The sequence below is a fragment of the Chelonoidis abingdonii genome, chromosome 5, assembly GCF_003597395.2.
Source record: "Chelonoidis abingdonii isolate Lonesome George chromosome 5, CheloAbing_2.0, whole genome shotgun sequence".
Taxonomy (NCBI): Eukaryota; Metazoa; Chordata; order Testudines; family Testudinidae; genus Chelonoidis; species Chelonoidis abingdonii.
In genome coordinates this window covers 16966944-16993501 of record NC_133773.1, presented here as the reverse complement: position 1 = coordinate 16993501, position 26558 = coordinate 16966944, and the positions used below count along the sequence as shown (strand labels likewise).

Sequence of the window (26558 nt, the reverse complement as noted above, 5' to 3'; positions counted from 1 at the left end):
GAAAAAGTATTTCATTTTACCATTTTTTAATTTGACAACTTTTAATTTCATTGAATGTCCCTTTGCTCATGTGCTCTGAGACAGAGAGAACAGAAACTCCTGATCTACTTTCTCTGAACCATTCATTATTTTATACACTTGTATTTTGTCTCCTTTCATCGATAAACAACCCCAATCTTTTCAATTTCTCTTCACATGAGAGTTTTTCCAAGACTTAATTCATCCACAGACTTCCATTCTGTAGCCATCTAATACTGAGCTACCCTTTTTTGAGATGTGGTGAGCAGTATTGTGCACAGTATTCAAGATGAGGCTGTACCATTGATTTACATGAAGGCATAATACTCTCCGTATTATTACCCATTCCACTTCTTATGCATTGTAGCATCTTGTTTATGTTCTTGAACACAGCTGCACACTGAGCACAGAACTTCATTGAGCTGTCTACAGTGTTACCCAGGGTTAATTTTATGAGTTAAAACAGTTACTTTAGAACCACGTAAGGTGTTGAGTATTTTTCATTCCAACATTTATTAATTGACACTGAATTTCATTTGCCACCATTATCAACCATTCACCAGGTCTCTCTGAAGTCATCTTAGTCCTCTATAGTCCTGAGTAACTCCGAAAATTTTGTTATCTCATGGCCCCTTTCCAGATGATTAATAAATATATCGAACACGGGATTTGGTATGGAACCTTGAAGCACACCCTAGTATTAACCTTTAGCTATGAGGAAAATTGCCCATTTAATCCTACTCCTTGCTCTCTTGTCTCCTACCCAGCTTTTTATCCATTTTTGCCACTCTGTCCATTGCAATTTAGCTTTAGTAGCCTCTTGTGAGGACCTTTTCAAAGGCTTTTTGGAAGTGCAAATAAATTAGGTCCATTGAATCTCCTTCATCCACTACTTTATAGAAGAGGTCAAAGAATTCTAAGATTAGCAAGATACAATTTTCCTTTGGTCACATCTTATACCATAATCTTCAAGGTATTTTGTTATTCTATTTTTAAATATAGTTTGAACCAATTTCCCAGGTACAGATGCAAGGTTTACAGGTCTATAACTCCCCAGATTACCCCAAGACTATTTTTTAAATATAGATACAACATTTGTGACCCTCCTATCCTCTGTAACAGTGGCTGTTTCTAAATGAGAAACTGCATATTTTGTTAACCACACAGCCACTTCATATTTAAGTTCCTTTTGAACTCTTGAGTGTGTGTTATGTGAGTATCATATAGCTTTTTAAGTTATCAGCTTGCTCCAGCACCTTTTCTTCGGACACCTCATGCTCTGATAGTGCCTCGTCTTTATTATCAGTAAGGAGCCAGGTCTGGGGTAGGAATCTCCCCAACAACCTCTTCGATTTCTTTGCATCGGTCTTCACCATTTAGCTTGTCAGCAATGCCCTTATCTTCCTTAATTGCTCTCATTAATCCCTAATTCTTTCATAGGCTTCCTGCTTCTGATATACTCGAAGAATCTTGTTTGTTTTTACACCTTTAGCTATTTGCTCTTTCAAATCTATCTTGCCCCTTCTAATTTCCTTTTTATATACTACATGCTGCAATTTGTGCTCCTGTTGACCAGCTTCGCTAGGGTTGGATTTCCAAATTTTTATATTTGCTGCAAAATAAACAGAATAACTCAGTGTATTTGGCTCAGAATGTTACATGCACCTCAATCTGTTTTCTCTTAATTTTGAAGTACATTCATGATTGTAAAATACGCAGTGAGTTCTGACATGAAACAATTGATTTCAAGTTCAGATATTTCAGAATTTTTGTTGTTTGTGGATTTTTGATTGATATGAGCTAAATTTGTGATTTTCTTAGATTTGCTTGTGTAATAAATACCATTAACTTTTCTTTCTTTCTACTCGCAATACAAAAAGGGAATTTTGGAGAAATTCAAAGAATTTTGTGAATTCAAAGACATTTTCAAACTTATACATCTTATTACAAACCAAGGATATCACACTTATATGAACAATGTAAGTCGGTCTAAATCTATTCAGTTACAATACTACATTGTTTCTACTTCTCAGGAGTATTTTTGATTTTAGTTTTATAATTTCTTCCTAAATATGTCAAATTCTATTCTACTCAGATTTGTTATACTTTATTAGCTGTTGTTGACATGAGCTATCTAGTACTGGATCAATGATATTTAAAGTGAGTGGAATCCTGTAGTCGAGTCCCACAGAAAACATATTCTATTCTGACATCTAACTGACAGAACATTTTACTTTTGGTGGACAAACTGAAAATAAGTAAATTTAGTGATTACACATTGTTAGAAAGCAAAACCACATTGTATTAATCAGCTTTTTATTTTAAATATTAATTTTCTATGTCTAAAGGACAGTATATTTTAGACTGCTCTTTTTATTTAAATGGGGATAAAGTGTAGCATAAATCCATGCATTCGTGTAAAAAAAGGTATGTCCTCCCTGCCTCAGCTTTAAAGTCACAGTTCCCCAACCTGGTTTGGTGCTCTACTTCCTACTGCATGATTCAAGAGATGCATCTGTATTTCTTCCTGTGACCGTTGGTATGGACACCACTCAGGAGCACTGACTTGGCCTGCCAGGAACAGCACCCGCTATGAGTCAGCTGACTTAGAGACGCCTTCCAGTGTGCTAATTTAGCACAGCCTCATTGGTAAAGCAGCAGCAAAGATGATGGATTTATTTGGTTAAATCAACATAAAAGATATAAAACTACATAAGGACTACAAAAGAAATAGAGTGCAGAGAAAATAGGCAGGGTAAATAAAAAAAAGGGAACATGAGGAGAAGGGAGGTTGTTCTTTCTTTTTTCAGAAGACAGTTTAACTTACTTCCCTGTGTTCAACCTGTGTTTCAAATTAGCTCCTGAAAAGATAATTCCAACAGAAATTAATAGTACATAAGCTCCTGGGTGAAATCTTGGTCCCATTAATGTCAATAGGAGTTTTGCTCTTGACTTCAGTGGAGTTAGAATTTTACTCGTGTCACCTAGAACAGGACTATAGGATTGGTGCTTTTTATTGATTTGTCTATGATTGAGCTGTAGCAATCAAATGGCTGCATTTTCTCTCACTTTTCTTTTAAATCATTCTCCAGGTTTGGCATTACCCTGTTGTCATAAACAGATAGCTAATGGTTAATGTCTCTTTTACCTGTAAAGGTTTAACAAACAGTGACCTGCAACACCGCACCAGAGGACCAATCAGGAAACAAGATACTTTCAAATCTCAGTGGAGGGAAGCCTTTGTTTGTGGTTTTTGGGGTTTTGCTTTGTCCTCTCTGAGTCCTGGAAGGGACTAGATGTGCAACCAGGCTTCTTGCCAATCTCCCTGCTACAGTCTCTTATATATTCAGAATAGTGAGTATTGAGTAGAAAGGCGGTTATAGTCTTTTGATTGTTTCTGTATTTGCAGCTGTGTATCTGGCTTGTAGAGTTTTAATGTGTATTTGGCTGGAAAGTATTTTAAATGTATTTTTGCTGGAGAAGGCTTTTCTTCATTGTCTATAAGCTGGAAACGACCCTTGTATATTACATCTATGTATTTACAGGATTTTCTTATGTTTTTTTTCTTTATTAAACATTCCGTTTTAAAGCTGTTGATTTTTCCCAAGTTGAGGGTCAAAGGAATTGAGTCTGTACTCCAGGGGAAAAAGGAGGGGAGGGGATCCCTTTGTTTGATCACGGAGCTTGATTCTGTTTGTTCTCTGGGGTGAGGTGAAAAGCCTCTGTTTTAAGATTCAAGGAGTTGAATCCCAGTGATCTTCCAGGGTAACCCAGGGAGGGAAAGCCTAGGAGAGGCACTAGTGAGGGAAAGAATTTACTTTCCTTGTATTAGGATCCAGGGAGTCTGGATCTTGGGGGTCCCCAGGGAAGGTTTTGGGGAGACCAGAGTTTATTCAGCACTCAGAGTCCTGATTGGTGGCAGCATATCAGATCTAAGCTGGTAATTAAGCTTAGAGGAATTCATGCTAGTACCTCATTTTTTGGACGCTAAGGTTCAGATTTGGGAAAGAATACTATGACACCTGTATATTGTATCATGTATTACATGACCGGCTACTGTCAGAAAGCAAGGCACTGGGCTAGATGGACTCTTGGTCTGACCCAATATGGCCATTCTTCTGTTCTAGAACATTTAACTGAGAGTTGTGAGATGCTGATTTGGTGATATATTTCCCCCTCCACTGCCACTCCACTCCTTAAATTACAAGTTGTTCAGGTTCTGTTCTGCAGTGTGCATCTTCCTCTCATAAATGATGTATGCAGATATGGAATGAATTAGACTTGCTAAGTCCCTATGATTGTCCACTTCTAAAGAGTTCTGTTGAAGCTGGTAGAGTTGGACTAGTCAGCGATTATTATTATTTATATTACAGTAACATCTAGAAGCTGTAATGAGACTGAGGATCTCATTGTGCTACACACTATAGATATTTCCCTGAAAGGCTTCCAATAGAAATGAACAGAATAAAGAAAGAACGGAAAGAGAACTGACTGGCTTAAAGTCACATAGTGCATCAGTGGCTCAGCCAGGAATACAACTCACCTTTCCCGAGTCCAAGTCTAGTGCCCTACCCACTAGCCCACACTGCCTCCTGTTTACAAGCCGACAAAGCACTGCTCGGGATCTGCACCCTGTGATGATCCCAATAAAAATGTCTGAAATTTGAGAATTTAAACCTCAAAACACTGACATGACAAACAATTGTACATTTCTATCCTGGGCATAACTGAGCATGAAGCATTCTCTTTGCGGGTGGAGGATGGGCAATGAACTGGGTTTTCCTTTTTCACCATTATATACATTACAGCAGTCATCTTAAAAAAACAAGAAAACCAAACACTTCCCTTAAGGAAGGAAAAGAATGTTGGCAGCCACTGAGCAAATGCCTGTCAAATGAGAAGGGAAGAGCACAGAAGAGATTGGTACTTGAAAACCCTCCCTAGACCTATGTCTGCCACCTTGTGGTAAATAGTGTAACAGCATTTGTTTGCTTTAAATGCACTTAGGCATTGTCAAGGCCAAGCATTGTGAAGTCTTAGTACCCAAGAATTAGGATACTCAGTAGCCTAGGAGGAAATGCCAGCTGCTCTAAAGATCAAAATTATTTTCACATTGCATTTTTCATTTTTGCATGTCCTCATGTTATTCAAAACCTTAATAGTTTTATAATGACGAGTACAAAAGCAGTTACAAATAAACTTCAGTCAAGGTTTTAAAAAAGCACTTATCATCCTGGCTCCCTCACTCCAAGAGCATAGTTTTCAGGCACAGCTCCAAGGCCACAGAGGCAGCAGTCAGCCCTGAGCAGCAGCCATGACTCTTCTTGGACACCTGTTCCTTCAGATTTCACCCCCTCTCCACTTCTTAGTCCTCATCAGTGATCCTCTCCCACCACCGACAGTTGCAGCAGTCCAACCTGGAGTCAGAAGCAGGTCATCTTCTATTTATACAGTCTTAAAAACAAACTTCTACTTAAAAAGCACAGGCCCCTCTGTGCACAGCGTTTCTCCACCCAGATCCACAGTAGGAGCAACAGGACTGGGGCTTTCTTCAGAAGGAAAAACAAGCAAATGGTGGTTTACTTCAGCCGAACACAGCTTCATCTCCTAGATCTTTATAATATACTGCTTCTAGGTAAGGAATAATTGTTTTTTTCCTGCATCTGTGACTGGGCAATGCTGATTCTCTCATGGCCCTCTTTCACCATCTCCTTATATTCCTGCTTTAATGAACCACTAGTTAACCCTTTGTTAACATGTGACATGATGATCAAACAAATGTCGGATATGGGCACGTTAGCCAGAAATGCTGCAGACATTGCTTGGGCTCTAATCGAATGTCCCAATGCTCTATCTGGTGGCTTCACACTATCCAACTGGTAACCCAAGCAAATACAACCAGATATCCATGACAAAATCCTTTGCATCCTTTGCAGAATGCCCTTCATTCTGTCTACAAAACCAATGAACAATTGAGATAAAGACCTGAAAGGTTTACTCTGTTCTAGACAAAACGCTAAAGTGTGCAGTCTCTCCTCCCCCGTTATTACCATGAGGCTCTGAGAAGAAGATTAGTAAGCAAATTGCTTGGTCAATATGAAAAGTTGAGACTACTTTAGTAAAAAAGCTTGGCTAGGAGGAAAGCAGACTTTATCTGCATTAAATATATGTATATATGTGTGTGTGTGTGTAGGATATGTACTAACGCCCTCAATTCCCCCCTCACCACCATGGCTGATGTAATGATTACTGAAAATGCTACCTTCACAGAAGGATGCAACATAAAGCAGTTCACTACAGGCTCAAAGCAGGGATGCATCAGCTTTGTTAACACTAGATTCAGGCTCCATGGTGGACGTTTGGAAACAGTCTGTTGAAATCCTTTACAAATCTTACAGTCATTGGGCTGGGAAAAAAAGGAAGCAGTTATCCACAAGCGGGTGGGATGCTGATATAGTTGCTTGGTGTAACCTGACTGAGCTAACCACCAATCCCTGATGTTTCAGATACAAAAGGTAGCCCAGCATGCACTGAATAAAAGCAAGGATAGGGGAGGCACCTTTCCAACTCAACTAGACAGAAAACCTCTTTCTTTTAGCCAAATAAGTTGTCCTAACTGACAGTTTTCTAATATTCAGCAGTACCTCCTGCACCTTTCTAGAGCAAGACTCCCCCATCTAAGTTAACCATGAAAGACCTGAAGATCTGGGTGGAGGAGACAGCCATGAGGGATTCTGAGATTAGGCCTGAATGAAGTGACAGTTTTCTGTACTGGAGACAGGAATGACTTGTCCGAGTTGATCAGCAGGTCAAGCACATCGAAGGTGGATCAGATTATGCTTATGCTGGACACCACTTGTGACATGGATTGACCTCTTATCAGCCAGTTGTCCAGGGAAGGGAATACATGGACACTGGAGGAAAACTGCTATTGCTGCCATACACTTTGTAAAAGTGTACACATGGGGCAGCTGAAAGGCCAAAGGAGAGCCCTGTAAACTGATAATGGCAACTGCTGACAGCGAATCTCAAAAATTTTCTGTGGCTCTGATGAGTCGCCACAGGAACGTAGGAGTCCTCTAAGCTGAAATAGCTGTGACGCTGTGCAGTCTATATGGTTTTATAAAAAATTAATAATAAGTGAATACAATGTAACTGAGATATGTTCCATGCAAAAGGTCTCTTGTAAGGTATCATTACAAATCTTATAATCTACTGAGTGTGGTGATCCTATTTGTATAAATGTATCACTTATATTTGAAACTAGAAATATGAAATATAACTCTGAGGGCCTATTGTAATTATGCAAAGTGTGGGCCTTTAATGGTGGTTTGGAATCTTGATGACTACCATTAACTGGGACCATTGTCTGCAAATTGTTGTGTTTTACCTGTAAGTCTTCCTGTATACGTGTGCTGGCAAGTGGGTAATGAAGTCTTGCAGTGACATGTGATCGTGTCACCTGAACTGGAATCCATCTTTAACGTGGTGTCTTTCCATTGAGAAGGAGGAAGCGGGAACCCAGAGAGGGACAAAGGATTCCCGCCTTATGCAAAAGATATATAAAGAGGTGGAAGAGAATGAAGGGGGAGAGAGCCATCATGAAGAATCCCCTAGCTACCACCTAAGCTGGAACAGGAGCTGTACCAGGGGAAAGAATTGTGCCCAGGCCTGGAAGGCATCCAGTCTGAGGAAAAAACTTACTGAAGCATCTCTGAGGGTGAGATTATCTGTATTTAGTTTGATTAGACATAGATTTGTGCGTTTTATTTTATTTTGCTTGGTGACTTACTTTGTTCTGCCTGTTACTACTTGGAACCACTTAAATCCTACTTTCTGTATTTAATAAAATCACTTTTTACTTATTAACTCAGAGTATGTATTAATACCTGGGGGAGCAAACAACTGTGCATCTCTTTCTATCAGTGTTATAGAGGGCGAACAATTTATGAGTTTACCCTGCATAAGCTTTACTCGGGGTAAAACGGATTTATTTGAGTTTAGACCCCATTGGGAGTTGGGCATCTGAGTGCTAAAGACAAGCACACTTCTATGAGCTGTTTTCAGGTAAACCTGCAGCTTTGGGGCAGGTAATTCAGACCCTGGGTCTGTGTTGGAGCAGACAGGAGTGTCTGGCTCAGCAAGACAGGGTGCTGGAGTCCTGAGCTGGCAGGGAAAACAGGAGCAGAGGTAGTCTTGGCACACTGGTTGGCAGCTCCCGGGGGGGGGTTGTGTGATCCAACCCATCACAACAGCATGCCAGTCCCCCAGCTCCAGGGAAGGGATGATGGAAGCCAGAGTAACCATCTAGAATTTCAGTTTTTTCAGGAACTTGTTTAACTGCCTTAGATCTAAAATAGGCCTGGAACCTTCTTTTGCCTCTGGGTCAGGAAGTATCGGGAGTACGTCCCTTTTTCCCTGAAAAAAGGAGGGCCCTCCTGCATAGCTCTTACAAGTAGGCGCGATTGTACTTCTTGCAGTAACACTGCCCCGTGAGAGGGGTCCCTCGAGAGACATGGGGAATAGCAATGGAAGCAGGGTTTAGATATAAACTGGAGCTTCCACCATGCATAGAACCCACCAATCTGTTGTGATTTGGGCCCAAGCATGATGGAAGTGAGATAGGCAGTTTGCAAAAAACTGAAAAGAAAAAGATGACACTCTTCAAACTGGTAAACTGCTCTCGACCTGCCCATCAAAATGAACTCTTGGAAGATGATGACTGACTTGGAATGAACTCTTGGAAGATGACGGCTGCAGAAGCAGAGGGCAGTGGTGAACATCTTTTGTAACCTCTGCTTCTTCTCCTTGACAGGTCTTGTGCTCGAGGGGCAAACCCCTGAAAAAGCTGGCACTCATGATAATGGAAGGTTCGGATTCTGAAGAAACGGGAGCCAGGGAGATGATCTGTGGCTTTCTCCTAGACGGTATTACTTTAACTGGAACCTTGATGGCCGAATCGGATGGAACTTTCCTGTGCAGAAGGGAAGGTGCTCACAGCCTTGGAAGCTAGTGATGGCATAGCAACATTCTCACAGCCTCAAATGCCTCAGAAGTAGATGGCACCATGAAGACTCCCTGTGATATGGTGTCTTGAGGGGATGTCAACAAATGAGACCAGCTCCCAAATCACAACAGACCTGTACTGGGATCTGGTGTCAAATTAACTCCCCTGTTTAGGGATGTGGTCTGGGGAGTGTTTCCTCCCAGAATGCACTCCCGAGTCTTTAGGCAAACTTGACCTCTTCGCCTCTTTCGATGATCTCAGGACCTGGTCCAATTTCTGATGCTTCTTCCTTAGTACCAACTCTGCCGATCTGACCCCCTGTACCAGCAGTGCTGAAGGTGTGCTACTAGTCGATGACAAGGACCAAGGTAGAGGGCTCAGATGGAAGATGTAGTACAGATTTGAGAAGCAAATATTTTAGTCTGGCTGCCCTGCCTTTTTTAGAAGAGGGTGTAAAGCCTTACAAATGGCACACTTGTCACTCACATGAGCCTCCCCCAACCAATTACGGCAGTTGGGGGGAGGATCACTATTAGGCATTGCCTTACCACAAGAGTGGCGGAACTTGAAACCCGGAGAGCACGGCACATCTCCGGTACTGAGGCCAGTACCCAGACTGGGTAACAGAACCATGCAAAACAACATTTTCTTTTAAATTAATGACTGAATAACTAACTACTAAAGTACACTAACTATACAGTGGGTACTTTGCCTAAAGACTCACAGGAGCAAAGACAGGGAACTCCAATAACCAGCCTGGGCAATAGGAAGGAACATGGGTGGGGGAGGGCGCGGCAGCGTGGCTTGGCCCTTTATGCCTGTGTGCGGTGTGTGAGGCAGCAGAGGGCGCTTATGTCACTCTGACAGTTACCGCTAAGGGAAAAACTGTGCACGGGAGCGCACAAACACCTACAGTGCAATGGACATGTGCAATCACATTTGGCCCTTCAGCGTGTTCAACATGCAGCTGGTCATCTCCTCGTTCTATCCATAGCTACTACACATGGCCTGTGTGACAATGTCCCTATGGGTTTTATGGGGAGCCAGGGTAGGGGCAGAAAAAATTTTCACCATTCCTCTTGCTGTTTTCCTATAGATTCCTTACCACAATTCTTTACAAATTTGTGATCTGCTTTATTTTACCAATGGGCTAAGAAACAGTGGTGGAACATGCTAGGAGTATTGTTCCAGTTTGGCCAATCTCATACAAATGCATTGCTATAGAAGTTATTGCAAATCTGATTTATGGAGAATGAAGCAATTACATTCCATTGTTACATTTTCAGATATGATAACTGCACTAGTGATTGTGAACTCTGGGTTTTTTTGTATGCACCCAAATAATTGCATACAACTGGATAGCTTTCAGAGTACTTTTCATTGCCTTTGGAGAGATGTACTTGAGTTCCAACATTCAGATTCCCAATTTAGCTGCATTTGGTGTGAAAAACTGTGACAAAAATACACATCCCGCATAGCCAATGATCTGTGAGGACTGGAAAATGTGTGCTTGTTGTTTAAACTGATGATATGTGCTCTGTACTCTTCTTTGTCGCAAAGGCTCAGGTTATCAGGGTGAATACTCAGAATAAAATTTATACTTCTGACACAATGGTGTGACACTGGACATTACATTATTTCATCTCAGCAACATAAGACTATCTTGGATAGTCTCTTAGCCTAATATGCTTCACATTCAGAGTGATGGCGGCTTGGAAGTTTCCAGCATTCCTTATCAACCTGACTTCACAGAGTGAAGGGCAGTGAGTCTGCAATCTTTTCCAAGACAGCCTCAGAGGGTTTGTTTAGCAGTTTGCATCTCCGACAAACACCATCGTGCAGCTCTAATCTGATCCTTGACCTCCTCCCAGTGTCCCAACGCAGGTGCGACCTGCACTGGGTAAAACATTAACTTTGTTCTCCATGTTAACAAAGTGGAAGCTGCTTCGGTGCACCTGTTTGTTTGGAGTTACTGGCAACCACAAGGCTATCAAAGCCTAACTTTAAAAAAACAACCCCTGTGCTAAGGGGCAAATTCTAGACTGGTGCTGCAGTTCAGTGAAATAATAAATTGAGTCCAATTTTCTCATCTCAATTTAGTCTTTACGTTCAAGCACAGGCAGATGGAAGAGACATTACTTTGCACCTAATTACAAAGGCATGTAGTCCCCGTTCTTGCCTCGCTTTCCAATTCAGATGAAGTTTCACCCTTTTTCCCCCCTCCAGGATAACAAACAGGAAGAGAGTTAACACAGCTCGAAAGGAAATGCGGCTGCTTATTGGTATCTATGGAGGGACATGTCTCTTGTAGTGCCTTTTGTAAAATGACAGAATGATGGAGTAATGAGAACATATATTACTGACAGGTGTAATTTCACCCCTGCTTGAAAGGCCATGACTTAAAAAAGAGATGAAAGACTCAAAGTGATGAATGGGGATGGAAAGAACCTGACAGGAATAACATTCCCTATCTCAAGGGAATTAAGTCATGTGGTCATGCGGTTTTCCATTTGGCTGAGTTGTAAAGATTTACAATGTGTTCTGAAGGGATTTGCTCGAAGTTTATTTGATGGCTGCTAGAACACGTCAGTGCACTTGTAAACAATGTGAGAAGCATAGCTTCAGAGGGAAATATCAAGAAAATGGCTATAAACTACTTCTAGCAGTGGTTATTATTTAACAGCACTAATCTACCAGCTAGTTTACAGGAGGATGTCTCCCCTCATCACAAATTATACTGAGTTAAGTCCTGTAAACTCCAATTTACCATGTAAAACAGTGTCTCTCTCCCCCCACCCCTTCTGTGTTTATATATTTTGGTCATAAAATGTTTACATCTTTGGCTGAGATGATATAGGGCTGAGATTATACATACATACACACACACACACACAATGGCTAAAATAAAGTTCATGGTCAAAGTATTAGAGATACATGGGCACCCAAGCATTGGATTTTCAGAGGTACCTATGTTTAGGCACCTAAATTAAAATCCTCTGATTTTCAGAGGTGCTGACCGGCAACTCCCACTGACCTTTCCTCGTTGAGGCAACATAAGAACCCTGTAATTCTGTAATTCCTTTAATGAATCCATAACACCCATTTGCTTGTTTCAAAAGTTTGAAAAACCAGGATAGAAGGCCACATACCCAAATATCACAGGCAAAATCTCTTGCTTGGTTGAAAATATTGAATTCAAAGAAACTTCATGATTTACAACAGTTAAATGTTACCTGAGGCTTAATATAACACCAATAGGTGGTCTTAACAAACCTTGTCAAAGAACATGACCTTAACTAATAAACAGACTTTTCTAAAATTAGAACTACTAATTGTCTTGTACTCATGAATAAAAATAAATTCATGAGTACATAATTTAATTGGATGAAAAAATATTTTCTGTAAGTTTTGTTCTTTGACAGGAAATAGAAGCACATTCTTCAATCTACACTGTTTGCATATGCATTAATTCAAGGATCTTCTGCTCAAACTTTTGAGTTATTAAAATACTTTCCTTCTCACTAAGGAGCACCTTCCTGCTCTTCTCCCATCACTCCCTCTTGTTCTCATTTCTCACACATCTTCATCTCATGCTCAACTCTTCCTTGGTTGAGATAAGCTCCAGCCTAAACTCCTATCCCCTACTCTCACAGGATCAGCTCCTGACAACCTTATTCTAATTCCCATGTTCCTTCTCCTGTCCCATATCAAAGAAGCCTGTCTCAATCCATGATCTGTATCTCCAACTCTCCATTGGCTCTTATTCTCCACTTCTCCCCACTCCTTCAGAGATCTTCCCTTTTTCCACATCTCCTAGCCTTGAATGCTCTGGGTGGTGACAATAGGTTCCTCTTCTAGTTACTTTCAGTCTGCCCCTCACTTCCCGCTTCCTTTGATATCCTTTCTCTGCAATTTCTCTCCCCTATCCCTCCATGTAACTGCCAATGAACACGTCTAGCTCGTCCTCATCCTTCCTCTTTAACTTCAATAGCTAATTCTGCTTTTCCTTATCTCAGTTCCCTTCCCTATTCCTGAATGACTTCAACTTCCATAGTAACAACCTAACCAGTTTCTGCTTTCCTCTTTTGTTCTGCAGCTCTGCACCAGCTTGTCCACTCATTCCCTTGCTCATACTTTCCTCCAGATATTCATTATCCGTTCCTCTAGTCTTGGAATCTGAGTGCTCCCTCTCTGATCACCACTTCATCTCTTTTAATAAATACTCACTCATCCTTTTCATAACCTCAATTTCATTAACTTTTCTGACTTCTCTGGAACTTTCAATGCCTTTCTCTTACCATTTTATCATTCCCTTCTCCCACGAATGGTCCATGGCAGTGTTGGATACATTTGCTCTACCCTCACATCTTCCTCTTCCACTCCTCTGCTGAGCACCATGGAGAAAGGTTTCCTCTATTAATTCTTGCCCTCTGCTTCACAGTGCTTGTGACCTTCTTGTTAAACATCTCCACTTCATACTTCTTGACTCCTTTGCCTTAAATCCAGTTGCCTTCTGTTAGCCGACCGACATTGCAAGCACCGCACTTCCAATTTCAAATTTATTTTGTTAGGAAATTTGGCAAACACATATTTCCAAATATGCCAAAGCCACATGCTTACTTTCTGTCTCCATAACGCAAAATGCACAAGTTTGTTTCTAACTACGTTTAGTGGAGCTTGCAATATCTTTGAACATTTAAAAATATGTTTAGGTTAACTATTCAGTGTTTTCAATTATCATTAATAGAGACAGATAAAGGATGTGCTTGATGCCACAAAAGCAGACAGATTTCTTTGTTTAGTTTGCTTCATTTGTAGATCTTTTTGAAGCTAGAAGGAAATACCATGGACAAAAGTTTCATGCGTTATGCACATTTTTTACATTTGTCTCCCTACACACAGCAATAATGTCATTCCGTAGTGGCAAAGTAACGTAGTATTTCCACTCGATAGCATATATTTGAATGCAGATTTTTATTCATAACTTCCGTTTTAGAGAAAATCATTTTAAGGAAGATTTTGCTATTTTTCTCTCACTCCATTGCTGTTTTCTCCCCTTTAAGATCACAATAAATTCACAGTGACCAAGTGGGTGAGATAATCTCTTTTATTAGACCAACATTACCTCACCCACTTTGTCTCTTTAACATCTTGGGACCAACACAACTACAATCCTGTAAGCAATAAATTCACAGATAGTCTTATTTTGTCGGGAGAAAAATATCAGGTCATATAAACTCTTCGGGCAGGGACTCTGTCATACTATGGTGTTTTTTTATAGTACATTGCACAATCTGTACTGGAGATTTGCAGTTTTACTATAACATAAATATTTAAAATAACTAATACAAAAAAATTGTTATTCAAAATACAATTTACCAGAACAGAAGCAGACCTCATGTTAATTTTTAAAATTAAAATCAGTAAAATATCTTGACTAGTTACTTTAAATATTTTTCATTTTACAAAGTTACTACTTGAAAACAAAAAAAACTTTTCTTGTATATAATTAAGTAGTTATGTATTATCATCAATCACAGTTACAATCATTTCATGAGTGTAAGTCCTGTAAGTGCTTTGGTGTCATGAAAAGTATAGATTTCCCCCAGAGAAGTAGTTAACCAAGATTTTAGGCTGGTGTGAATGAAACCTGCCTGCTGTTTAGTGAGCATTGCAGCTGAGGTGCAGTAACTATAATTTGATTGCACACACGTGCAATACAAGTGATACATTTTATAACCTGTGTCACATTTGTGATGTCCACCCAGTAACCCAATATAGCATTGTATAACTATATAAAGCTTAAGACTGGTTTATTTTATTGCAGGCCAAACAGTGAAAATGTATTTTAAAAATACCCATGATTGCAATGCCTTTCATGAGATAAATAGTTTGTATTCTACAATATCATTTAAAGGGAAAGATTTCATTTTCATAAATCATGATCCTACCTCGGGGGAGGAGGCGGTCAGCTCCTAAATGTTGCCTACCTTCACAAAGGTTTCCAGTTTCACTATCACAATACAGGTATATATTTTCCCTTTCTCATCAAAGGTTGTGCATGTTCTTGGCCTTCACCCATGATGTTCTTACTGATCTTGAGTTGCCTCTGAGCAGCCCAGTGGACTACAACTTTTTCACAGAAGGTGCTTAGGAACTCCTCCTGCTTCCCAGAAGCAGAGCTGATTGATCTGATGCTAATAAAGGAGTGCCAACTAGCTGTAAAATCCCACTCTTATCTCCTAAAAAGTATCTGCAAATTGCAGAGCTTTCAGAGACAACAGATTTCTTGCTATAAATGTTGCTCTCAGCCACTTGGGAACTCTATCAAGAGCTGGGTAAGGAATTAGCTAAAGGGGAAGGTACAACGGGTCATGCTGAAAGGTGAACTGTCAGGCTGGAGGGAGTTTACAAGTGGAATTCCTCATGGACCAACATTATTTAGCAGTTTCATTAATGATCTTAGCACAGAAAATTGGAATGTAATAACATTTGCAGATGATACAAAGTTGGGAGGTATTGCCAATATGGAGGAGGACTGGAATATCATACAGGAAGATTTGGACGACATTGAAAACTGGATAATAGAAATGGGATGAAATTTAATAGTGTAAAGTGTAAGGTCATTCACTTAGGGACTAACAACAAGATTTTTTGCCATAATCTGGGGATTTATCACTTGGAAGAGACAAAGGAGGAGAAAGACCTGGTGTATTGGTCAATCACAGGATGAGTATGAGCCACCAATGTGATGAGGCTGTGAAAAAGGCTAATGCAATTCTAGGCTACATCAGGAGAGGTATTTCTAATAGAGAGTGGGAAGTATTACTGCCATAGTACAAGGCACTGGTGAGACATCATCTGCAATACTGTGCAATTCTGGTCTCCCATGTTTAGGAAGGATGAATTCAAACTGGAACAAGTGCAGAGAAGGGCTGCTAAGATGATCAGAGGAATGGAGAACCTTACGAGAGGAGACTTAAGCAGTTTGACTTGTTTAGCCTAAAAAAATGAAGGCTATAAGGAGACATGATTTCTCTCTATAAATACATCAGAAGGATAAACACCAGGGAAGGAGAGGAGTTATTTAAGTCAAGGGCCAATGTTGGCACAAGAACAAATGGACAACAAATGGCCAAACTGACCAACAATAAGTTTAGGCTTCAAATTAGATGAAGATATCTACCCATCAGAGGAGTTAAGTTCTGGAACAGCCTTCCCAGGGGAGTAATGGGGCAAAAAAAGGACAGTTGGTTACTTACCTGTGTCATAACTGTTGTGCTTTGAAATTTGGCTTCAGATATGTATTCCACTTAGTTGTGCATGTGCCAGGTGCACCAAAGCCAGAGCAATTTACCTAACAATATCCATAGAGGTGGCGCTCGTGCCTTTGTCTCATAGCCACTCCCTGACTATATAAGAGTGGGGTCGCCTCAACCTCCTCTAGTTCCTCTGAACTGAACCTCAGGCTGAAGGCTCTGATGAAAAGGGGAGAGAGGATGGGTTGTGGAATATATGTCTGCATCCACATCTCGAAGAACAACAGTTACTACATAGGTAAGTAATTGTCTTGTCGTCTTTGAGTGGTTGCAGACATCTATTCCATTCAGGTAAGTCACAAGACATTCAACGAGGAGGCGGGGCTCAGATTCTGTTTAAACAGTAGCTGCAGAATTGCCTTCCCAAAGTTTGCATCAGTCCTTGATGCCACCAATAAGGCTTTGTCACTGGCCCTCGATGAGGTCTTTCAGGGGGTCTCTACTGCCTCATGACTGTCTTTCTTTGGTTAGCCCCTAGTCAGGACAGTTCTTGGCCATTGGCCTCTAGTTAGGCCTACTGGTCCACTTCGGTTCCTTTGGGCTGTATTTCTTGAGGCATCTTGGTGCAGGGGTTTGCTCATTTGCTGTCCCAGGCCCTTCTGCCTCCCTTCCTTCTCTGAGCTCTCTCCTTTTATAGCAGGCCTTGTTTCCCCTATTGATTTCATCTGTGGGTGTCTCCATGACTGGCAGTGGTGGCAGCTGCTTAGGGGTGTCGTCAGGCTACTTGCCAGTAGGCAGGAGAGGTTACCCTCTCCACTTTTGCTCAGTATGGGGTTTGCAGACTTCATTACAGGCCAGTAATTCACTGACTCCTCTAGCAGATGTTTTAGCTACCAGGAAGACGATCTTTTGGGAGAGGAGAACCAATGAGCACATTCCTATCCACTTGAACATTAGACCCATCAGTGGAGCCAGCACCATATTAAGGTCCCACAATGGCTCCATTTTTGTCACCAGTGGAATGAGATGGACAGTGCCTTTCAGAAATCTCTCTGCCATAGGATTTGAAAATACTGACTTTCCCCAGGGTGGAAAGCTAAAATCACAGCCAAATGAACTTTCAAGGAGCTAAGAGCTAGGACCGAAGATTTCAACTGCAATAAATAGTCTAAAATGTTCTGAATTCAGGCTGACATAGAATGAATCCCCTTCGAGGTCACCCAAATCAAAAACTACTTCAACAAATAGGTGGCCCTCAAAGACTATTTTCTACTACTAAGCAGAACTTCCTAACCGCTTCCAAACACTGTGTCTCCTACTCATCTAGCCATGCAGCAAGGTGTATACTATCCAGTGCCAGATGAACAACCTGGCCGTGATGTTGAATCAAAAAGCTGGGGAGAAGAAGGAGAGACTTGGGAGGTTGAACTGGTATTATACAAAGATTGGAGAACTAACATTGTCTTGGCCATGCTGGTGCAATCAGAATCAGCTTGGCATGGTCTAATTTGAGTTTGAGGATAACCTGAGGGATCAGAGGGAAGAGTGGTAGGCGTACATCAGAGTAAGACCCCAATAAAGATCAGACGTGTTTGTGAGAGACCTCAGACTGAGCCCCATTCAGAAACAGAACTGACAACATTTCCTTTTGTCTTTTGTCATGAATAAGTCAATGGAAGGCGTGAAGCTGGCAAACCATGTGCCAACTCTCGCCAAGGCTTTAGGCCTCATCAAAATTTCTTGACAGTCTGCCCTGAGGTAGGCACTTTCACTTGTGAGCCACTCCAGATAATGTGACAGAAGGGATGCTCCATTCTTGAAAAATAGCACACATCACTCTCTTCTTTAGCAACCTCACACTGCTGTCCAGTGACCAGCCAGTTGATTCTGAGAGCCTGCTAAGTGAGGCATGATATTTTTTTTTGATAAAGTAGTGCCAAAATTGTATTGCTTTGTGACAATTTTGCTTGGCATAATACATCGTGATTATATTGTCCATGATTATGAGCACCTGGATGTGATCTTGAAAATTCTGGCACATGCTATATATTGGCCGAATTTCCAGCCCATCGATATGGTAGGATGCTTCCTGTTCTGACCACAATCCCTGAATTGTTAATGATCCCAGATGTGCTACCCAGTCTTAGGAGGCGGCACTGGTGACCAACGTTCTTGTAGGCATGGGACAGACAAAGGGAGCCCTGTGACACACATTGTCCTGAATTGTCCACCACTGCAGGGAATTCAGTATTTCTGAAGTACTCAGACAAGAACGTTTAATGAGTGATAACTTGGGTGATAGACTAGCCTCAACCAGACCTGGAGAAGGTGGAGACATAGCCCTGCATGCTGCACTACATAGATATACGCAGCCATATGGCTTAATAGTTTCAGGCACACGCTGGGTATTGTACTGGATGAGACTGGAGGTCCTTACACAGGCACTGAATTGTCTGGAATCATTCACACAGGAGAAAGGTCCTCAAATTACAGAGTTTAGCAGGACGCCAGTGAACTCAATTTTGGGGGGGTAGGGTTCAATATTAATATATCATCATTAAGGATCAGGCACAGCCGATCAAAAAGATCCATCATGACCTGGACATGACAGAACACTTGCTTCTCGGACTTGCCTCTTACTAGTCAGTCATCCAAGTATGGGAAGCCATGAATTCCATTCCTCCAGAGATGGGCAGCTGCAATCATCATACGTTTTGTAAAGACGTGTGGAACTGAGGACAGACTATAGGGAAGAAACATGTACTGGTAATCTTGACTGCTGACTAGGAAACTCAAGAACTTCCTATGGCCCAGGAAGATAGACACATGAAAATAAACATGCTGGAGATCGAGAACAGCACACTGGTCACTGTAATTCAGAGCGGGAAGAACAGTGGCCAGAGTAACCATGCGGAATCTTATATATTTGATGCACCTGTTGAGACTGCAGAGAACGAGAACAGGTCTTATTCTTTCCTTGGATGTGGGGATTTGGAAGTATTGGGAGTAGAATCCTTTTCTGGCAGGCTGATGAAGGACCTCCTCTATGGCTCCCAGGGCACACAGAGGCTGAACAAGCAGTAAGTTCTGAAAGGAGTCTCTGAAAAGGGATGGGGGGTGGGGAGTTTGAGCGGGCGATGGGTAGAAATTGTATGGCGTAACCCAAACCCACAGAGTTCCCCATCCACTTTTGCACAATTCAAGCTGTTTGTTATCATTTTTAAAGCTCTCTGTAAATCTGCCTATCCCTGTCTCCCTCAGCTTGTCTCACAGTGTGTTACCCTCACCCTCTCTGTTTTGCCAGTGTTCCCAGTCCTGGCTGGGAACACTGGCTGTACTTTCTACAGCGAATCTACTTGACATGTATTACGTTAAAAAAGAAAGACAAAGTGAATACTGTTTTGCATTCCCCTAGACTCTTTCTGTCAAATAACAGTAGTAATAACGGATCTGGTAATGCTTTTGAAAGCTATCGATTGAAAATGCTACGTGCAAAACATTTTTATTATTATAAATGCAATTTTTTTTTAACAGAAAAAGTGGCAACAGAGTTAGTTGCCATGAACGTTATACAGTACAAATACTAGTGGCCAAATTCTTCTCCATTATCTGCATGCAATCCCCTTTGGATTTAATGGGAATTGTCTAGGTAACAGCGCAGAATTTGAACCTGAAAGTTTAAGGAGATAAATTATTCCAGGAAAAGTTATATGGTTATCTGCAAAACCTCACTGGCTCTTTTGTAAAGCAGTATTACTATGGAGGGTTAAGAATAACAATTACACAAGTTGCAAATAAAAACACATAACACTCAGATAACATGAGAGTCTTAAAACCAAATGATTGTCACATACTTATGTTCTGTGAACAAATACAGAAAGCATGTGTGAAGAAAAGACTGATAAGTCATTTCAACCAGGGAGTAAAGAGGAAACACCCTTTAGATAAGTTTTTCCTTTAAATAACTCCTTTGTCTACGAGTACAGCTGCTTTTTTTAAACACACTGAAGAGAACCACCAAAATGCCACACTTATTTGACTATTATATTTTTTTTCTAATTTTGTGTGATTTGACTTCACTTGGACAAAGAGCTCTGATGGGGCTCACCTTTGCAAACAGAACTGTTATTATATCTGTTATATAGCAAGTTGTACTGTATTTGTAAGCGACTGCATGTGGGATCTGTGGCCCAGATCCTGCAAAGTCTTAACGCATGCTTAACTTTACTACCATGAGTAAGTCCTATTGAAAGCAATGGCTCCTTTGAAAGCAATGGCAAAACTCCCATGTAAATCAATGGAACTAGCTCATGGTGGAAAAGTGAAGTGCAAGCACAAGTGTTAGTGGAATCTGGGCCTAAGTCATGTTCTGATTTGTTTTAAGGTTCCAGCAATAGAAAAGTGGAAACTGATTTTGATTCCTCACTCTAAAAACCAGACAAATCTACTCACTACATAACATTAACATGATTTTTTAATACATAGGGTACATTTGGTGAGGAACCACCAGAGAGAGAGAACGAATGATTTGTAGGATATTGGTGTCTTTCCATGGCAGTTGGGAATCTAACTGTTAGGCCCAAAACATCTTCTGCCGCTTACTGAAATGAACATTTATCTAGAGCACTGGTCCAGACATTGTATACATGTCTCTGTCTTTAATGTAAGATTGAACAGATAGTTTTCGTATATCCTGCTAAACTCTTTAGTTAAAAAAGGAAAAAAAATAAAGTTATTAACAAGAGATTCTAAAGCCCCATTAATATCAAAACCAAACATTTACAAGGTGTTCTACCTTTATGTTGTATCAGCATAAATTCCAGATAAAATAGAAGGTTTTTCTTGTACGAAAGCCCAAGTTTCACTGGGTTATAATCTTTTTGTCATATTAAGCAAACTATCATGCATTGTCTTTGTCAACAGACAGGGTTAGTAATTTTCAGTTATGTATATGACTGACCTGAACTGTTTTCTAGCTCTAATAGTTCATTTAGATTTAGTTGTATGCTGTGATGAAGTGGGAATTTTCTGTAATATTTTTATGAATTCCATGTAGGCCTCAGTTTCTCCTATATTTTATGATTGTTACCCAGTGTGGGAAGGGAAGGACTGTTTGCTCTCAGGGTAGGCTGAAGACATAGATATGAATAATGCCTAGCTGCCCGAGCCAGAAAGAGTCATTGAAAAGAACTGGCTGACCCCAACCCCATGACAATGGAGAATCTGAGAAGACAATGGCAAATCCAATCACCAGGAAATTGACACTTTGCAACCAACACCACAGAGAGAGATGGATTTCTCTACCTCTCAGCAGGGAAGCTGAGCAACGTCACCCAGCTCAAGAATAAAGGATTGGGGAGATGAAAGGTGGGGCCATAAAAATTGGGTGCTGGAAAGAGTCAGGACTCTGACCTCAGAAGTGACCAAGGAGATTAGACTGGGAGAGAGAGAGAGAGGGAGAGAGAGACTTTGAACAATGGGGTTCACTACAGCTTGGCTGGGCTCACCTCTGGGCTAACCAGAAGGAACTTGGACTATGCTTTAACTTTCATTTCCCTCTGCTAACCTAAGGACTTCCTATGCTGGCTTCTGGCTGACTAATAAACCCAACTGTTTTGACAACATTGTATGAGTGTCACTGCCAAGACTTGATGAGGTGCATTCCAGCCCCGTGAGCGGCGTTAGCTTTGTCAGCAAGAGCCGTGTTCACACTGCCACTTGCATTGGCAAAATTTTTGTCTTTCTTGGGGGGGCTTTTTAAAGTACCCATGAAAGACAAAAGTTTTGTCGACAACTTCGCAGTGTAGACAAGCCCATAGATGCTTTTTTTAAAAATCTAGTGATAGTGTGATGATTTGATTCAAGATAGTTCACTGTCAAGTGCTTCCAGCTGTAAATATTCAAACACAATGGATCAATTTGCCGATAAGTAATTGCTACACTCTTACTTACTTCTAAAAAAAGTATGAGGGTATGCAACGTATGGCTATAAATTTGTACAAATTAACAGACTGTCCAGAAATATTACTCAGTTTTTAAAAAGTGGAAAATTAATAACGCTGAATGATTATTTATAAAAAGACATCAACATTATTTGTTTCACCTCACTTCTCACTCCTACTATTATACTGTTATTAATTAATTATTATTATGGTAATGTTTTGAACATCCTTTCTTAGAGCTGGTTTTCACAAAAGTGTCTCTTATCAAACCATTAGTTGATTTCAGCAAATGAAAAGTTGTGTTAACAGAATAGCTGTTTATTTAATTTATTTCCATTAAAAGTTTTCATACATCAACTCATTTCCCCATTGCGTGCTTTGGAGGTAATCATTTATAATGTGAAAGTCATTATATTTGGTAACATTCGGCAGCCAGATGGCTGGTTTTTGTTCCCTATATGTATGGATCTGAAGAAAGAAATAACAGTGGGATCAAGGCCCAAGTCTACCAATGAATATACATGAGCACCATTGTTTCTGAAACGTCTATGTCCAAAAAAAGACCATCTTTTAAGAGTGCAAATGTTGCCTTTGTTTTATTAGAACCAACTTGTTTCTTTCTACTTACCCAGTGAAGAAAACAATTGCTGATCGGAATCTGAACTTGAATCACCCAGACTATTTGTTTTCTACTATTAATATAAAAAAACAACCAGAGGCAGAAAATGCCCCTGCCTTTGAAGATTATTTAAATGCAAGAATTGAAATCTTCTTAAAAATGTCGAGAAAGTATTTCAGAAAATATTTTTTCCAATTAAATGATTATTTATGTATTATTTGCTGAGTGCTGACGAAGTGCTCGAGGCCAGGTTTACAAAGAGATTTCGGTGGCTAAAGATGATCAAGCCCCTCATGGGTTTTACAAAAGTACCTCTGTGAGCTAGGTGCCTAACTCCAAATTGACTTTCGACCCTACTTAGGTGCTTCTGTAAATTCCACTAGGCACCTATTTGCATTTTTAGGCACCTAAATGTCTTTGTAAACCCTGGCCCCGAGCACTTTGTCAGCGCTTAGCAAATCATAAATCTGACCGTAAGTAATACATTTGAAAATCTGTCCCTCAGTGTTTAACAAAACATGAAACAGACAAGGAGCTGAATTCTGCTTCCACTTACTTGATGTATTTCCAGCGTAACTCAATTTACAGTAGTGGTTGTTATTCTGGATTTATACCGGCATAACAGGGAGCAGGATTGGGCCCAAGATCCTTACCCATCTTAAATTGTCCTTTCCCATTTCCATGCCCATTATGAGGAACCAGACTAGGGTGGCATAGAGTCAGCTATTTTGTTTCTACACTAGACTACCTGTTTCTGTGTTGAATTTCCCTTACCTCAAAAGCTGCCGTGAAATTCTGGCAGGTATTTCTCAACTTACAAGCATATTAGTGTACATCTGGGGTAAAATTCTGGCGCCACTGAAGTCAATGGCAAAACTCCCACTGACATGAATGGGCCAGGATTTCACCTGTACCTGAGAGCAGAAGCAGCTGGTCAGCTGCCAGCCAGTAAGGAATTTAGCATCCTACATTGTAGTGTAATGATTTCAAATAAAAATAATACAGAAAAAAGAGGTATATCATTAAAACACCTTGCCAGCTTCATAAATTGTATTAAAAGATTCACAACTAATCTTTCCTTATTTTTAACTTGATATGCTTTTGTGATACTAAACTAACAGATACAAAGGAAAACATCCTTTTGCCTAGATGTGATGGGTCTACAAAGTGTGCGATGCAAAATGCCCTATGCGCACTTTAAAAGTATGACAGACTTGCAGCTCTCAAAGAAATCATACATTGCAAGATACAGAAAATTCCATTGGACCAGCGTGGAGCTACTATCTTGGAATTTCTCATTTTGAGAACAATATTCAGTTAGCTGGTTCTAAAGGTTTGTTTTCTGTTACATAAGGACTTGCCCCTATGTGGATCATTCTCATAGGAATCTTTCTCCCATATTGTTTAAATACGCCCCTATGGTTCAACCCAGAATTTACCACATACTCTTGAATCACCAAAATGCTGCTTGAACTTTCAGAGCGATGCAATACACTTTAGGGAGTAAAAATTGGGAAAGACCTAGAGTACTGGCCAATCGGAAGAGTACGACCAGTAGCATCCACTGGAAAAGTTCTATCTCCCAATTCCTGCTGCTTTCCCCAGTAACGGGAAGAAGTCCTCTTGGCTACCCTATCTGTCAAAGGACCAGCATCAGAAGTGGGCAATAGATAGTCCCAACACAAACCAGCAATGGACATGTCAGATGGACTCCCTGATCAATTCTACAGACTATCTTGCACAAGAAAAAGTGATCAGTCAGCCTGGATGCCTCCTAAAGACTGATCTTTGTATGTATAACAGGTGTGTGGAAGATTTGGCAGTGGGAAGTGGAGGTGAATCTTCTCAGGACCTCAGAAAAATTATGTTTGGAGTTCAGGGAATAAGCAAATATTCAAGCTGCTTTTAGTTCTTACTGAGCTTGAGCTAGTTCCACAGTGTCATGGGATATACACATCAAATCCCCTTTTGGGGCGGGGTAGGCTTGTTATACCGCTGCCGTCACAGTCTCCCCGACAGACCTTTAGGCCAAAAGTGGTGCAGCCCAGAGGCTGGAGATGGTATAGTGGCCCTTTGGGTCAGGACAGCTCAGCCTAGTGGCCAGAGTCAAGTGAAGCGGCCCTCGTGTTCAGGGCAGTGCAGCCTAGTGGCAAGAGTCAATATAATCACTCTCAGGAGCAGGGCAATATGGCCTAATGGCCACAGTCCATATAACAGTCCTCTGGTGCGGGGTAGTGAGGCCTGATGGCTAGAGTCAATATCGCAGCCACTATATGCAGGGCGGTGAGGCCCAAGCGCCAGAGTCAGTATCGCAGCCCCTAGGTATGGGGCAGTGGGGCCCAATTACCAGTACCTGGGGAGGAGGAAGGGGCCGCCACTAGGGAGATGGAAGCCCAGGTAGGGAGGCCCAGGCCTACCCAACTCCACCAGGCCTCAAGCCAGGGCCCTGACAGTGGCAGAGTGTTATGCCACTAGGTCAGTGGGGACTGCCACCGAATCACTCTGACCTCAAATGGGTGGGAGAAACCACTCGCACACCCTCCCTGGGTCACTTCCTACTGCACTTCCAGATACTGTAGTCCATTGAGCACTGGGGTTTCCGGGCTCCTCAGCATAGGTGATTCCCTACGGGCTCTGTTGGCCGCAGCCCTCCAGTCCGGCTCTCAGGGTCTCCAGTTTCTGCAGGCAAAGGCTGCGATGGCTCTTCAGCTGGAGCCTCTGCCTAAAGTCCTTCCCCTCCGGCGGTCAGCCCAGAATGAGCTGGGCTGCTCCCTTTTGTACTGAGGCATTAGTTGGAGCATGCCCAAAGTGTAGGCTTAACCCTCTCTTGTCCAGTGAGGGGTGTACACACCCCGTCACACACAGTTAATGCTGTGCACTATCTGCGGGTCACTTTTCTTCCTTATCATATCCACAGAATGATTAATATGGAATTCTTCCATTACTCCCCCTGTCAACACCATCATGACATTCCATAATGGAGCACTGAGGATGTTCTTTAAACTTCTCTATTCCTAAGACCCTTTGCCATTGTAACCATGCTTTGCACCATGGAGGACTCTGGCTGGGACCCTGATCAGAACTTGCCAATGCCCCTTCTTAATCATCTGTAAAGGTACTTTTAATGTTGTGAGACACTCCTTCAAGACTGAGAATAAAACCAAGTTCTCACATTAGGCCGGACAGCCCACCAGTATTTCCAGCCACACTGAATTTTCCATACAAATATCTAAATGTTATAAGGTAAACATTTTCTTGCTGCCAAATTCAGGCTCATTGCTGCATAGCCAAGATTTTCTCCCTTATCTTACTGAGTTTGCTTTTCAAGACACAAGGTGAGAAGAATATGATTGTGTTTACATCAAATACTTTTATCAGTAAGTTACATTTTTGGCTCCCTTCACATTATTTAAAAACTAAAGTGAAAACTAAATATTTTTAATCATTTATGATACAAATGATTGAAGTCCAGTTATGTACACTTTCTGTTGATCAGGTCAGTCTTCTTAGGCAACAAAAATCCCTATAATTTAAAAAAAATGAGAGATTATAGACTTTCTATACAAATGAAAAGGCTGGATTTGATTTTTGTTTTGTTTGTTGTAATCCCCAATCTTCATTTTTTTTTCTTGGGAGATGAGATTTTAAGGCTCTACAAAGTGTTAACCATTCCAGGAGTTTTTGTCCTTCTGAGAATATTATTTCTTCAAAAG

General features: G+C 41.0%; 1 protein-coding gene across 2 annotated transcripts in view; it reads right to left on the bottom strand.

The window, feature by feature from the left end:
* CFAP299 (cilia and flagella associated protein 299) overlaps positions 1 to 26558 on the bottom strand; it is a 403900-nt gene that overhangs the window by 205086 nt on the left and 172256 nt on the right. The gene's annotated exons all lie outside the window — the stretch shown is intronic.